This window comes from Pelodiscus sinensis, chromosome 5, assembly GCF_052426305.1.
Source record: "Pelodiscus sinensis isolate ZL-2025 chromosome 5, ASM5242630v1, whole genome shotgun sequence".
In the NCBI taxonomy this organism is placed as follows: domain Eukaryota; kingdom Metazoa; phylum Chordata; order Testudines; family Trionychidae; genus Pelodiscus; species Pelodiscus sinensis.
This window is the reverse complement of record NC_143056.1, coordinates 108305052-108319545: the sequence shown is the minus strand read 5'-3', so window position 1 is coordinate 108319545 and position 14494 is coordinate 108305052. Positions and strand designations below refer to the sequence as shown.

Here is a 14494-nt window from a genome sequence, read left to right as displayed (position 1 = left end):
GTTTGATTAAGTATTAGAAACATATAGTTAAGCAAACATCTCCCTAAAAAATCTTTGATTTACTAAAGTGAAAACCACTCATTTTATAGGTCTTTATTCATATAAATACAAAACTCCTTTATGCCATAAGCACGCACGCTCCATCAACATCTTTGATCTTTTCCTCTGATCTCCAGCTGAGGAATTTTGCCTTCACATTTTCAGGCTGTTTGAGCAGCTTCCCCTTGCCCAGGACATTGTAATAATCCTAGAAAGTTGCAAAAGATAGGTTAGCAAACAAATTTCAATTAAACACTTGAGATACTCCATGCTCATTCTTCTCCCATCCACACCAACATGTGTAATTTGGTTAAATCAAAAGACTTTGATGCAAGTTGTGAAGATAATTTTTCCTTGGCAGATGGAACTCCATAAGAATTATGAGATAAATACAACCACATACAACCATTAAGATCCATTCAAATTAATACTTGATCATGACTGATAGAAGCTGGATGAGGTAATTTTTATTGAACTAGAATCAAAATCATAGGATACTACTACTGGAAGAGATCTTGAAAGGTCATCAAGTCCAATCCCCTGCCCTCATGGCAGGACCAAGCACCATTTAGATCATTCCTTCTCTTAAATGTCTCCAATGATGGAGATTCCACAACCTCCCTATGCAATTTATTCCAGTGTTTAACCACCCCGTTAGGAAGTTTTTCCTAATATCCAACCTAAATCTCTTGCTACAATTTAAGCTCACTGCTTCTTGCATCAGAGGCAAAAAAATTTTCCTTCAGTCTTCTCCTTCTAACACACTTTTAGCTGCATGAAAACTGCTATCATGTTCCTCTCAGTCTTCTCTTTTCTAAACCAAACAAGCCCAATTCTTTCAGTTTGGACTCATAGGTCATGATTTCTAGACCTAGAATCATTTTAGTTGCTTTTCTCTGGACCTTCTCCAATGACTCCACATCTTTCTTGAAATGTGGCGTCCAGAAATGGACACAATACTCCAACTGAGGCCTAATCAGTGCAGAGCAGAGCGGAAGAATTAATTCTTGTGTCTTGCACATACTACTCTTGTTAATGCATCCCAGAATCACATTTGCTTTTTGGAACAGTGTCACATTGTTGACTCAGCTTGTGGTCCACTATGATCCCTAGATCCCTTTCTGCAGTGCTCCTTCCTAGACAGTCCCTTACCATTCTGTATGTGTGAAACAAATTGTTCCTAAGTGGAGTACTTTCCATTTGTCTGTATTAAACTTCATCCTATTTACCTCAGGCCATTTCTCCAGTTTGTCCAGATTTGAATTATGACCCTATCCTACAAATCACTTGCACCCTCTCCCAGTTTAGTATTATCTGCTCTCACTGCCATTATCTCACTTGAGGAAGATATTGAACAGAACCGGTCCCAAAACAGATCCCTGCAGAAACTCAATTGTAATGCCCTATCAGCATGACTGTTAAGAACTACTGAGAATGGTTATCCAGCCAGTTATGCACCCACTTTACAGTAGGGATGTAAGCGACTAGTCAACTATCCAATAAGCAAAAGCTTATTTGATAGTAAGCTAGTCCATTGACTAGTCGCTTCCCTCTCTTGCAGTCTCCGCGGGGGGCAGGGTACTAGTCGGGACCTAACCCTACTGCAGCTCCCCATTTATCAACTAGACAATGAAAAATCCCTCATCTGTATTTTATTAAACAAAATTTAACATCCCTACCTTATACTAGCCCCTTCTAGATTGTATTTCCATAGTTTATTGATAAGGTCAGTGGTCCCCAACCTTTTGGGGCTGCCGGGCGCCCAGGGTAGGGCCATGGATGTGCCTGGGGGCGGGGCCACCCATATGCTGCGTGCCTGGAGCTGGTGCCGCAACTGTGCTGCATGCCCAGGGGTGGGGCCACCCATACGCTACACACCTGGGGCCTGAACAGCCCATGTCCCATGCACCCGGAGGTGGGGCTACCACCGCCCATGCGCTGCCTGCCCGGGGATGGGGCCGCCTAACCGCCATGCACCCAGGGCCAGCACCGATCATGTCCTGCGCACCTGGGAGTGGTGCCACCCATGCACCCAGGGGTTGGCACTGCTCATGCACCACGTGCCCGGGGGTGGGGCTGGCCCTGATCACTTGGCGGGCACACAGAAATGGCCCGGTGGGCACCATGGCACCCACAGGCACCGCACTGGGGACCACTGGATAAGGTCATGCAAGGCCATATCCAATGCTTCACTAAAGCCTAGTTATATCATGTCCAATGCTTCTCCCTTATCTACAAGACTTGTTATCCTATCAAAGAAAACTATCAGATTAGTTTGCCATGATTTGTTCTTTTCAAATCTCTGCTGGCTGTTACCCATCACCTTATGTCAGATGTTTTAAGATAAATTCCTAAATTATTTGATCCATTATCTTCCCTGGCACAGAAGTTAGCTGATTGGTCTGTAGTTTCCTGAGTTGCTCTTTTTTCCCTTTTTTACAAATAGGCACTATATTTGCCCTTTTCCTATCTTTAGAAATCTCTTCCTACTTTCATGAACTTTTCAAAGATGGAATGCATTTCATCAGGCCCTAGTGATTTGAAGATATCTAACTTTAAGTAATTTTTAACATTCTTTTTTTAAATTTTAACTTCTAAACCCATCCCATATCTACTAGCATTCATTATATTAGGCATCCTGTCACCATCAATCTTCAAAAGAAAGAGAAAGTTAAGCACCTCTGTCCTTTCCAAGTTTCCTGTTATTGTTTCTCTCTCCCCACTGAGGAATGGGCTGGCCTACCCTGTCCTTAGTCTTCATCCTGCTTCTAACGTATTTGTAGAATGTTTTCTTGTTATCCTTTGTCTGTAGCTAGATTGAGCTCATTTTGTATCTTTGCCTTTCTAATCTTGCCCCATATACTTATATCTGCTTATACTCATCCTTTGTAATTTGACTTAGTATTCTCCTTTGTATCAGAGTCCTTTTTTATTTTTAGATCATGTAAGATCTCCTGATTGAGCCAAGATAGTCTCTTGCCATATTTTCTATCTTTCCCTACGTAGTGCAAGAGTTTGTTTTTGGATCCTTGATGTCCCTTTGAAAAACTGCCAACAGTCTTCAGCTGTTTTTCTTTTTAGTCTCGCTTCCCATGGGATCTTACCTACCGGCTCTTTTGAGTTTATTAAAATCTGCCTTCCTGAAATCCATTGTTTTCATTTTGCTGTTCTCTCTTCTACCATTCCTTAGAATCATGAAAGCTATGACTTCATGATCACTTTCACCCTAAGCTGACTACCACTTTCAAATTTTCATCCAGTTCTTCCCTATTGTTAAAAATCAAATCTAGAATAGCTTCCCCATAGTAGCTCTCTCAACCTTGGGAGGGAGGAGGGGAGAAGAGAGTGGTCTCCAATGCATTCCAAGAACTTATTGAATAATCGGTGTCATGCTGTGTTCGTTTCCCAACAGATGTCTGGATAATTGAAGTCCCTCATCATCACTAAATCCTGTGTTTTGGATGATTTTGTTAGTTGTTTAAAAAAAGGCTCATCCACCTCATCTGCCTGGGTAGGTGGTCTGTAGTAGATCCCTAGCATGGTATCACCTTTTTTTTTTTTTTTAAATATAAGGTAACACCTCTACCACAAACTAATTTCTTTTGGTGGAAAAAAAAAATCAAGCTACCTTACCCACCTTCTATTGCTAGCTGTCTTCCCTAGTTCCAAGCCTCAGGAAAGTCCATGCCCAACCAGATCTGGGGCTTTTAGAGTCCCAATTATGTTACTCCAAATTTTTAACTAAAGGGATCCTATCAAGGATGAGAATCTCCACCCAAGTCTAACCTCAAATCAAACCAGGACTGTCTTTTTCTGGATGTCTGTACAGAACCTAGCATACAGTGGCCCCCAATCCCCTACTGAGGATCTTTGGTATTACTATAATGCCCGGTCTTATTGGTTAACCTTATTGACTACATGTACCCCCAAACACCTCTGTATAAGAGGCAGCAAGTGGCCAGGAGGCACATGCCAGCTGGCACGGGAAGTGGCTTTCAAGCCAGCTCCCTATGCATGCCCCTCGTGCTGCTACCTGTTTATTGAAGGGATGAGGAGGAGCGCAGGTGCGCATCAGTGCTTGTGGAGAGCCAGCTAGTCTCAAAACCAATAAACCTAAGTCTTCCCATACAAGACACTTTTCCGTCCCCCTGTTGTGACAGGTTAACTAATGAATGTCTCTGATTCGGTGGCTGACTGCAATATGAATCATCACAGCCAGTGAATAAGGATCAGAAATTTATCTCCGAGGACTATAGCACACCAAGACAATGATGTGTGTTAGGATGTGACTCTAGTCTCGGTGCTAAAGAGGCCAACTTTATTAGACCAAAACAAGCAATGAAAGTTTTTTCTTTTATAGAATCTTCCAAATCCTTTTAAAAGCTAATCTATAAGCTCATCTTATATACATCGGTTTTAAAAATGAAGAATGTCAAATCTCAAGTTTAGTATTAAAATTTTTTTTGTTTTTATACTAATCCATGAAAAACCAAGGGATCAGGCAAGAGAAGCATACACTAGTAGAACTGTTTCAGTCAGATGCTCCCAAAGTCTTTCACGTGACATTTCAAAACAACCTACGAACTGTAAATTATCCAAAATTTAGTTTTATTTCCTAGATGAGCAAACAGTCATATATTTTAATTGTTTAGACACTACAGTATTGATTCTGAAGACAGGATGAAATAGCACTCTTACCGAGTATACAACACCAATGAAGCTAATCCAGCCTGTTTTTTTGCATAGTTGAATCTTGTCTGCTCACTAACAAATGACCACAATTCATCCAAGCTGACAGTAGGACAGAAGTTCTCTAGTTCTTCAGAGTGGCACCATCTAATACCAACTTTCTCAAAATAATCAAGATGACTGGGGAGGAAAAATATTGGATAAAAGATCATGTTCCTTGAAATTTCTTTTGAATTGGCTGTGCTAAAATCAGATCAGTTAAAAATACTAACCTTTATTGTACTACAATTTGCCACAGAAAAATCATATACAAATACATCTGAACTTTAAAACTCTTGTGTGAGTCACTATTTGCATATTCTTGAGGGATGTTCACATTTTCCAGATCTAGAAATTAAATAAATCTCGTTAGTAAAATTGATGTTTTGATTAAAAAAAGTCACAACTCATCTTTCTTGTGAACAGTTTGGGCCCCATTCTATATTTCATAGGCACCCACAACTCTGACTTTAGCAGATTTTGTTGTACAATAAATGTAGATTCAGATCTTTTGTTACTAACCCAGTGACTGACTGAACTGAAAGTAGTGACAGTCAGTGAACAGAAATTAGTTGTTACTTTCCGAGTACTCAAGCACAACTATGACAATGGGCAATGTCTAGATGCGACACGAGACTCTGTAATGTTTAAATACAGGACTCCTCATGCCCCCCCCCCAAAAACACACACCACTGAAATCAGGAAATACAAAAGCTTAAATTCATCTACTGTCGTTGTATACATGCATACCATGTAGAATCAAAGTTAAGCAAATTATCAATGTCTTGCAAACTTTAACTGTGGCAAACATACACTAGAAGAGGGACAGGAAACCTTTTTTAGATCAGGGACCACTGACCCACAGAAAAATCAGTTGGGGGGCCTCGCACAAGTGAGAAGTATCAAAAATAAAATAAACCCCAAAACCACCCTTATTGACATGGCATCCAACTGAGGAGAAAGACACTCCCCCACATTTCCTTCACACTCAGAAACTAGGGGACCCAAGTGTGTAGATTTTGTGTGCCACAGCCCTGTGGAGAGCTGGTGGGAGGGCTGGAGTGCCAGCACGCAAGCGTCCCAATGCTGGGGTGGGGGAAGCTCCAAGCATCAGGGGCTGGATCCAGGCAAGCTGGGGCTGGATCTGGCTCCCAGGTCTTATGTTCACCACCCCTGCACTAGAAGCTTTGAAACAAGTTATTTTTACCACATGTAACTCACTAAAACATGAGATCGTTACCAGCACTTTACTTTTAAAAGAAAAGATGGACAAAAGGCTAAATAGTTGCAGTAAATGGGAAGGGAACCTTTTTTGGGGGGCCATGACCAAGTGAGAAGGGAAAAAACCACCCTTCACTGACAGGGCAGACTGAGAAGAAAGATACTCCCCACATTCTCCTCACATATCAGAACCCGGGGGGGGGGGGGGGGGGGGGAGGGTGTCCAGGATAGGAGATTTAGTGTGCTCCAGCTCTGTAGCAGGGTAGCTGGAGTGCCAGGGCAGACTCCCCAAAGCTGAGGGTGAGCCCTGAGCCGCAGGGGCCGGATCTAGGCAAGTTCGGGGCCGCATTTGGCCCCTGGCCTGAGGTTTCAAACCCCTGCAATAAATGATATTGAGAACTATAAAAGAAATCAGCTAAGTTTTCTTGCAAGATTAGTAAGGGGTAATCTTTGGGGTAGGGGTTTAAAGGAAAAAAATCGTATGCCTTACCACGTGTCTAAGTTAATTGTGTGCTGGTGCAGGCCCCCAGCATTTCCATGGCCGGTGACTGATGCTTTCTGCGTTTGCCTAGGAGAAATGTAAAGAGGGATTGTGACGCAAGGGGCAATGAAGTGCCCTACACTGAGTCCCAACACGAGCACATGAGTAAAAGTTTTCCACACGTACCAAGACGGCTGCGGCTAACGTGTCCTCCCAGCTTCTCCGTCTTCCTTAGGCTGGAAAACTAGGTGCAAACATTAACAAACCGAACCGACAGTAACTGTACGAACAGCCGAGCCCAGGTGACAGCGCTGGAGGGAACGGGCCCAGCACTTCGCACAACGGGACGCGGGCCTGACTACGGTCCCCGGCGCTTCCACAGCAGCGGCTGGACCCTCCCCGCACGCGCGGGGCACCCCGGGCAGGAAGGGGCGCTAGACCCGGCAGAGGCGCTGGCGCTGGCGCTCCCCCCCCCCTCCATTCGTACCGGCCCGGGCGGGCGCTGAGCACGCGCAGGGCCCAGCCTCAAGCCGACTCCGACACGCAGCCCAGCCCGCGCCCGCTCCCCCTCCCCCTCCCCCACCGCCACCAGCAACTCGGCCCCGCGCGCAGCAGGAGCCCTCACGCTGCAACCCACCATCTTGGCGCCGACCGCCGGGAAAGAGAAAGAGGCCGCGGAGCATCGCGAGACGAGACGTCAGGGGGCGGGAAGCAGTGGGAGGAGGAAAGGGTGAACTAGATCTCGCGAGACGCCACGGGGGCGGTGAGTCAGTCGGGGCCTTTGTCTGGCCGGCCGGCCGGGCGTGTGGTACCCGCGGCAGCTGCTTGCGCCCTCGTGGCCCTGGGGCCGCCACAGGCCGCCTCGCCGCGCTCTGAGAGTTGTGGCAGAGTCGGCACGTGCTTGTTGGAAGGGGTGTCACAAATCGCACCTTGTTCTCCGCCTCCAGGGCACAAGCGTGCGGGACAAGCCCGTGTTGCATGTGGCAACCCTGGGGCCAGACACCAGCTCTGGGGCTCGTGGCCCTTCCTACCCATGCTGCAGCGGGGGGGGGGGGCCTCCGCCAACCCTTTCTGCGGCCAGATAGGGGATGGGCCGCGGGATCTCCCCAGCACTGGGGCCAGGGACAGGCTGCTGCAGCCAGACTGGGGGATGAGCCCCAACGGGGGCCTTGTTTGCCAGGCTTCATTTTAAATAAAGTAAAATATTATGTCCAACACAAAAAGGTTTCAGCGCTGTCTTTATTTCTGGCAGGAGGGGGGAGTCTTTTTAGAATCAGGGCCATACAAATCAGGTGGGGGCCACACAAGTCAGACGGTAAAAAAGCCTCTCTAAAAACTCCCAGGCTTCATTGATGTGCCTCCCCCCCCCCCCCCCCGAAGCACCTCATTCCCCCCCCCCTTCGCCCAGTGCTCCAGCCCCATGGGAGGGGCAGGACTGAGGTTCGAGGCCTCAGGCCAGATAACTCTTCTGGAGTTCCAGGGTTAGTGGATTTTGTGGACTCCCTAGGCTCAGGATGGGGCCAAAACAGGGGCTCAATGTGTGGGACAAGGCTGCTCCTGAGTGGGCTAGGGATGGGGGCATAATCTGAGCAGGAGGGACTGAGGGTGCGAGGTCTGTTGGAAAGGTAGGGTGAAGGAGTAGGCTGGGGGTAGGATGGGTGGCTGGTGGGGGGGCAAGGAGCTAGAAGTGGGCTTGAGGGAAGGGTGTCGTGTGCTGCTGTTTCCCCAGCCTGGAAGGGGGAGCGCTTCTTCCCCATTCAGTGAGCCTCAGGGTATTCCCTCCACCTTCCTCCTCCCGTCCTCTCCCCCACAGTGAGAAGGGAGAGGGAGGGAGGACAAGGCTGCAATGCCAGGCAAAAGGAGCCCGGGCTGCTCAGGTTAGTGCTGCTGGGTGCCTCTTCGTCCTCCTTGCAGAAGCAATGCTTGCTGCTGCAGCCCCACGCATGACTGGGCAAGAGGGAGCCAGGCTGGGCTTTGGTCTCACGGAGGGAGGGGACTAAGGACGTGGCCACTCAGAGCGCAAAGGGCTGTCGGGAACTCGGGGCCTCAGTTTCCACCTGGTGTTTCTGAGTCTGCTTGCCTAGCAGCCCGTGAGTGCCAAGAACAACAGCAGCATTGCCCTGGACCAAGTCGTGGTGCTCCGGAACATAGGAGCCTGCCTCCGTTCCCAGCGCAAGTGGGCCTCACACCATCCGAAGAAGCCCGAGCTGGGGTATAGGCCAACTAAAAGGCTGCAGCCAGAGCCGAGCAGGCAGGACTTTTGGGAGGTTCAATCCGCCCAGGCTGGGCTGCAAAGAGGCTTTGTCATCTCTGAACAGTGTGCAGGTAGCGAGCCCATATGAGAGCGGAGCCTGTGGATGCAGAGTGACATTATCCCACAGGAAAATGTTTTTACTATCAAGAGATGATCTGAAGGGTGTAATTCAGAGGGTTAACCTTTAGGTGATGCAAACAGTCATAGTTCCAATTAATATTTTATTTACAAACCAGATATATGACATCTTTACAGAACCTTGATCCTGTTGTATGTTTTGTAACAATCCCCTGCATCCAGTTGAAGCAGCCTGAAGACTGCTGAAGGGCGTAAAAGCAGAGCCAAGTGTCTGTGGTTATGAGGCAGCATGATTAAACTCCCCTTTCCCTCTTATACTGTCATAGGCAAAGGAGGTTGCATAAAAGCACCTAACTGTTGTTCCTCTAGACTTGAGGATCCCCTTTGTAAACAGTCCTAGACTGGTTATACCAGTTTTAGGATCAGTGTCCACTGATAGTATGCTACACAGCACATAAGCACCTTATACTCTCTCCTGAAATGTCTATCAAAGTGCAGCCTATGTCCTATAAACACTGTTACCTACAGGCTAATTTTTCAGATAAAACAGGAAATAGTTATGAAGTGACCTTGGACTAAAATTGCCAAGTGGAGTGCAGTAATTGCAGGCACATCATGACCACAAGTATCTCTCTTCTTTTAATTTCTCTGTGTGGAATCCATGAAAGTATTTTGGTGATACCTAAATCCCTATTTTCATTTCATCGTGATTCACAAAATTCCTGCCAAGCTTTATATGTATGCCCAACCCAGGAGATATGCTCAGAGGTTGCAAGATGAAGTCCCATTCCAAATCCAATCAAAGAAGCAAGTGGTGCTCAATTTATAACTTTTAGTCCTATTAGTAGTACTGTAGCCTTGGTTATGTTAGACACAGACTGAATTCCTTCTTCTACTTGAGAGAAAAAATTTGAAAAGGGGTCTTTCCAGTCAGGAGGAGTGCTCTAACCACTAAGGTGGGAGGGAAGATATTCTGATGTGGAGCTTCCTCAATCCTTCCTATTGAAGTTGTTAGACCCTGAGTGGTTGAAGCAGAATTGGACCTGGGCTCTCCCACATCCCAGATGGGAGCCCAAACCACTGGGCTAGAGCGAATCTCTGACTTAATGACTGTTTAAGTATTTTGTCAGTCAGTCACTGGGATAGTAAGAGTAAATGAGAATGTCTCTGTCATGCTGGGGCCATAGCACTGACCTAGGAGGTGGGAGATCATGGGTCCTGTACCCGTTCTAATCACAGTTCAACAAGAAAGACTGAGAGCCCCCCGTCAGACTATCCTGTAGCCTAATCATTAGTGCACCCTCATAAACATTGTGGAAGAGGCCTTCTCAAATTCTTACTGTGTTGATAGACTCATAGACTTTAAGGTCAGAAGGGACCATTATGATTATCTAGTCTGACCCCCTGCACAGTGCAGGCCACAGAATCTCACCCACCCCGTCCTAGAATAATCCTCTCACCTATATCTCAGATATTGAAGCCTTCAAATACTTTGAAGACCCCAAGATGCAGAAAATCCTCCAGTGTGATCTGTACCCCATGCTACAGAGGAAGGCAAAAAACCTCCAGGGTCTCTGCCAATCTACCCTGGAGGAAAATTCCTTCCCGACCCCAAATATGGCGATCAGCTAAATCCTGAGCATGTGGGCAAGACTCACCAGCCAGACACCAACAAAGTTCTCTATAGTAACTCCTATCATCCCTCTGTTGATCTATTTACCTCTGATAATGAATGGTCAATTAGTTGCCAAGATCATGTTATCTCATCAAACCATCCGCTTCATAAACCCATCTAGTTTTATTCTTTAAGCCAGATAGATCTTTTGCCTCCACTACTTCCCTTGGAAGGCCGTTCCAGAACCTCACTCCTCTCATGGTTAGAAACCTTCGTCTAATCTCAAATCTAAACTTCCTACTAGCCAGCTTATATCCATTTGTTCTTGTGTCCACATTGGTATTAAGCTTAAATAATTCCTCTCCCTCCCTGGTATTTATCCCTGTAATATATTTAAAGAGTGCAATCATGTCCCCCCTCAGCCTTCTTTTGGTTAAGGTAAACAAGCCAAGCTCCTTGAGTCTCCTTTCATAAGACAGGTTTTCCATTCCTCGGATCATCCTAGTGGCCCTTCTTTGTATCTGTTCCAGTTTGAATTCATCCTTCTTAAACATGGGAGACCAGAACTGTACACAGTATTCCAAATGGGGTCTCACCAATGCCTTGTAACGCCTCACTAACACCTCCTTATCCCTACTGGAAATACCTCGCCTAATACATCCCAAGACCGTATTAGCCTTTTTCACGACCATGTCACAATGGCGGCTTATAGTCATCCTATAATCAACCAGGACTCCAAGGTCCTTCTCCTCCTCCATTACTTCCAACTGATGTGTCCCCAGCTTATAACTAAAATTCTTGTTATTAATCCCTAAATGCATAACCTTACACTTCTCACTATTAAATTTCATCCTATTGCTATCACTCCAATTTACAAGGTCATCCAGATCTTCCTGTATGATATCCCAATCCTTTTCTGAATTGGCAATACCTCCCAACTTTGTGTCATCCACAAATTTTATCAGGACACTTCCACTTTTGGTGCCAAGGTCAGCGATAAAAAGATTAAATAAAATTGGCCCCAAAACTGATCCCTGAGGAACTCCGCTAGTAACCTTCCTCCAACCTGACAGTTCACCTTTCAATGTGACCCGCTGTAGTCTCCCCTTTAACCAGTTGCTTATCCACCTCTCAACTTTCATATTAATCCCTATCTTTTCCAATTTAACCAATAATTCCCCATGTGGTACTGTATCAAATGCCTTACTAAAGTCGAGGTAGATTAGATCCACTGCATTTCCTTTATCTAAAAAATCTGTTACTTTCTCAAAAAAGGAGATCAGGTTGGTTTGGCACGATCTACCTTTTGTAAAACCATGTTGTAATTTGTCCCAATTGCCATTAGCTTCAATGTCTCTAACTACTTTCTCCTTCAAAATTTTTTCCAAGATCTTGCATACTACAGATGTCAAACTAACAGGCCTATAGTTACCTGGGTCGCTTTTTTTCCCTTTCTTAAAAATAGGAACTATATTAGCAATTCTCCAGTCAAATGGTACAACCCCTGAGTTTAGAGATTTATTGAAAAATTTTGCTAATGGACTTGCAATTTCATGTGCCAGTTCCTTTAATATTCTTGGATGAAGATTATCTGGGCCCCCCGATTTACTCCCATTAAGCTTTCAAGTTTGGCTTTTACCTCGGATATGGAAATATCTACCTCCATATCCTTATTCCCATTTGTTATGTTGCCATTATCCCTAAGCTCTTCATTAGCCTCATTAAAGACTGAAGCAAAGTATTTGTTTAGATATTGGGCCATTCCTAGATTATCCTTAACCTCTCCACTCCATCCTTAGTAATTAGTGGTCCTACTTCTTTTTTTGTTTTTTCCCCTATTTATATGGCTATAAAACCTTTTACTATTGGTTTTAATTCCCTTTGCAAGGTCCAACTCTACCTCTGACTTTTAGGCTTTCTTACTTTGTCCCTACATACTCTAACCTCAATAAGGTAGCTTTCTTTACTGATCCCTCCCATCTTCCACTCCTTATATGCTTTCTGCGTTTTCTTAATCACCTCTCTGAGATGCTTGCTCATCCAGCTTGGTCTAACACACCTGCCTATATTTTTTTTCCCTTTTCTTGGGATACAAGCTTCTGACAGCTTCTGCAACTTTAACTTAAAATAATTTCAGGCCTCCTCCACCTCAAGATCCATAATTTCTTTAGTCCAATCAACTTCCCTAACTAATTTCCTTAATTTATTAAAGTTAGCCCTTTTGAAATAAAAAACCTAGTCTCAGATTTATTTTTGTTTATCCTTCCATTTAACTGAACCTGGATCTCCCCCTATTTCAGGTGCTCTAACCAGTGGCTAATAAGTAATAAGATGGAGGCCTCCTTTTGCATTAAGCGAGGCAAGCATATGACATTCTCTCAAAAAGTGACTCCAGGCAACTGGTTCCTGTGCAAGGAACACAATCAGAGGGTACGTCTACACTACAGCGCTAATTCGAACTAACTTAGTTCGAATTAGTTAATTCGAACTAAGCTAATTCGAACTAACGCGTCTAGAACTAAAAACTAGTTCGACTTAGCGTTTTGCTAATTCGAACTAGCATGTCCACATTGAGTGGACCCTGAACAGGGCTTAAGGATGGCCGGAAGCAGTGCCGGCAGGGCATCAGAGGAGGACTTAGAGCGTGGAGATGCTGTCTCAGGCTAGCCGAGGGCTGCGCTTAAAGGGACCCGACCCCCACCCCGGACAGACAGTTCTCAGGGGTGCCCTGCTTGAAAACCAGTCCTGGCTTGGAGTGCCTGGAGTACCCACACTGGGAACATCACACCACTCGGCCATAAGACCGGCTGCACTTGCCGCAGGCTGCCATCTGGGGAGAGGGGGCAATTGGGGGGCTGCAGGAGAGCTTCCACCCCCAGAAGCCCGCAGAACCAGCCCAGTCCTCCCCATCGGGGGCTCGTACCCCATTCCTCCCTCACCTCCTTCCACTTACCCCTCCCTAGCCCCCCTTCCTGATGTACAAAATAAAGAAAACGTTTCTTCCAACATTGACTCTGTCTTTATTGAACAAAACTGGGGGAGACTGGGAAAAGGAGGTGGGAGAGGGGAAGAGAGAGGCTGGGAGAGGGGAGGGCAACTAAAATGATCAGGGGTTGGGAACAAGTCCCAGATGAAGAGAGGCTACAGAGACTGGGACTGTTCAGCTTAGAAAAGAGGAGATGGAGCGGCGACAGGATAGAGGTCTCTAAAAGCAGGGGTTGGGTGGAGAGGGTGCATTCAGAAAAGTTCTTCATGAGTTCCCGTAAAGAAGGACTAGAGGACACCAAAGGAAAGGAATGGGTAGCAGGCTTCAAACTAGTAAGAGAAAGTTGTTCTTGACAAAGCAAATAGTTAACCTGTGGAACTCCTTGCTGCACGAGGCTGTGAAGGCTAGAACTAGAACAGAGTTTAAAGGGAAGTGAGATCAAGTCATGGAGGTTGGGTCCATGGAGTAGTCTTAGCCAGGGGGTAGGAGTGGTGTCCCTGCCCAAAGTTTGTGGAAGGCTGGAGAGGGATGGCACGAGACAAATGGCTTGGTCACTGTCTTTGGTCCATCCCCTCCAGGGTCCCTAGGGTTGGCCGCTGTCGGCAGACAGGCTACTGGGCTAGATGGACCTTTGGTCTGACCCAGTACGGCCATTGTAAGCTCAGGGCTCAGGGTCGGGGGTCTCAGTGGACCACCTTGATTTTCATGCACACCTGCTCCTGGGTGGCCAGGCTGGCAGCTCTCCTGCCCTAGATGGCCACTTTCCTGTGCCTAGTGCGGAGGTCGTGGACGAGGTCCACGATGTCCACACTAGCCCAGGAAGGTGCCCGCCTCTTGCGGTCCCGGGCAAGCTCCCGGGAACCGCCAGCCTAGTCCCGGGAAGAGGGGGTGGGCTGGGGGACATCGGGTGGCTGGCTCAAGCCGTGCCAGGTGCAGGGTCTGCTGGCTGGGTGCTGGCAGGCTTGCACCTGGCACGGGCACCGTAGCCAGCCCGTGCCCCTTTAAGGGATCCGGGGCCGGGAGGGGGGCAGACGAGTTTCCCTGGTGTTGGCCAGAGTGGCCACCAGGGAAAGCTGGGGAGGGCTAGCCTCC

The 14494-nt window shown here is 46.6% G+C and overlaps 1 long non-coding RNA gene and 2 other non-coding genes across 6 annotated transcripts; all 3 read right to left on the bottom strand.

Moving 5' to 3' along the window:
* Window positions 1–78: 78 nt before the first annotated feature.
* On the bottom strand, window positions 79–7201 carry LOC102458716 (uncharacterized). Of its 4 annotated transcripts, none has more exons than XR_332758.5 (6): window positions 7107–7201; window positions 6656–6705; window positions 6479–6556; window positions 5001–5115; window positions 4738–4908; window positions 79–247 (listed from the first exon to the last, which is right to left on the bottom strand). It is a non-coding gene; the product is annotated as an uncharacterized LOC102458716 (long non-coding RNA). The 4 variants fall into 4 exon arrangements; XR_016349702.1 differs by having other exon boundaries at window positions 6656–6713; window positions 7107–7186; XR_016349703.1 differs by lacking the exon at window positions 7107–7201 and adding an exon at window positions 6957–6971 and having other exon boundaries at window positions 6656–6713.
* LOC112547539 (small nucleolar RNA SNORA3/SNORA45 family) lies at window positions 4210–4341 on the bottom strand. The gene has a single exon (XR_003091305.1). It is a non-coding gene; the product is annotated as a small nucleolar RNA SNORA3/SNORA45 family (small nucleolar RNA).
* On the bottom strand, window positions 5277–5409 carry LOC112547541 (small nucleolar RNA SNORA3/SNORA45 family). Its single transcript, XR_003091307.1, has one exon. It is a non-coding gene; the product is annotated as a small nucleolar RNA SNORA3/SNORA45 family (small nucleolar RNA).
* Window positions 7202–14494: the final 7293 nt, after the last annotated feature.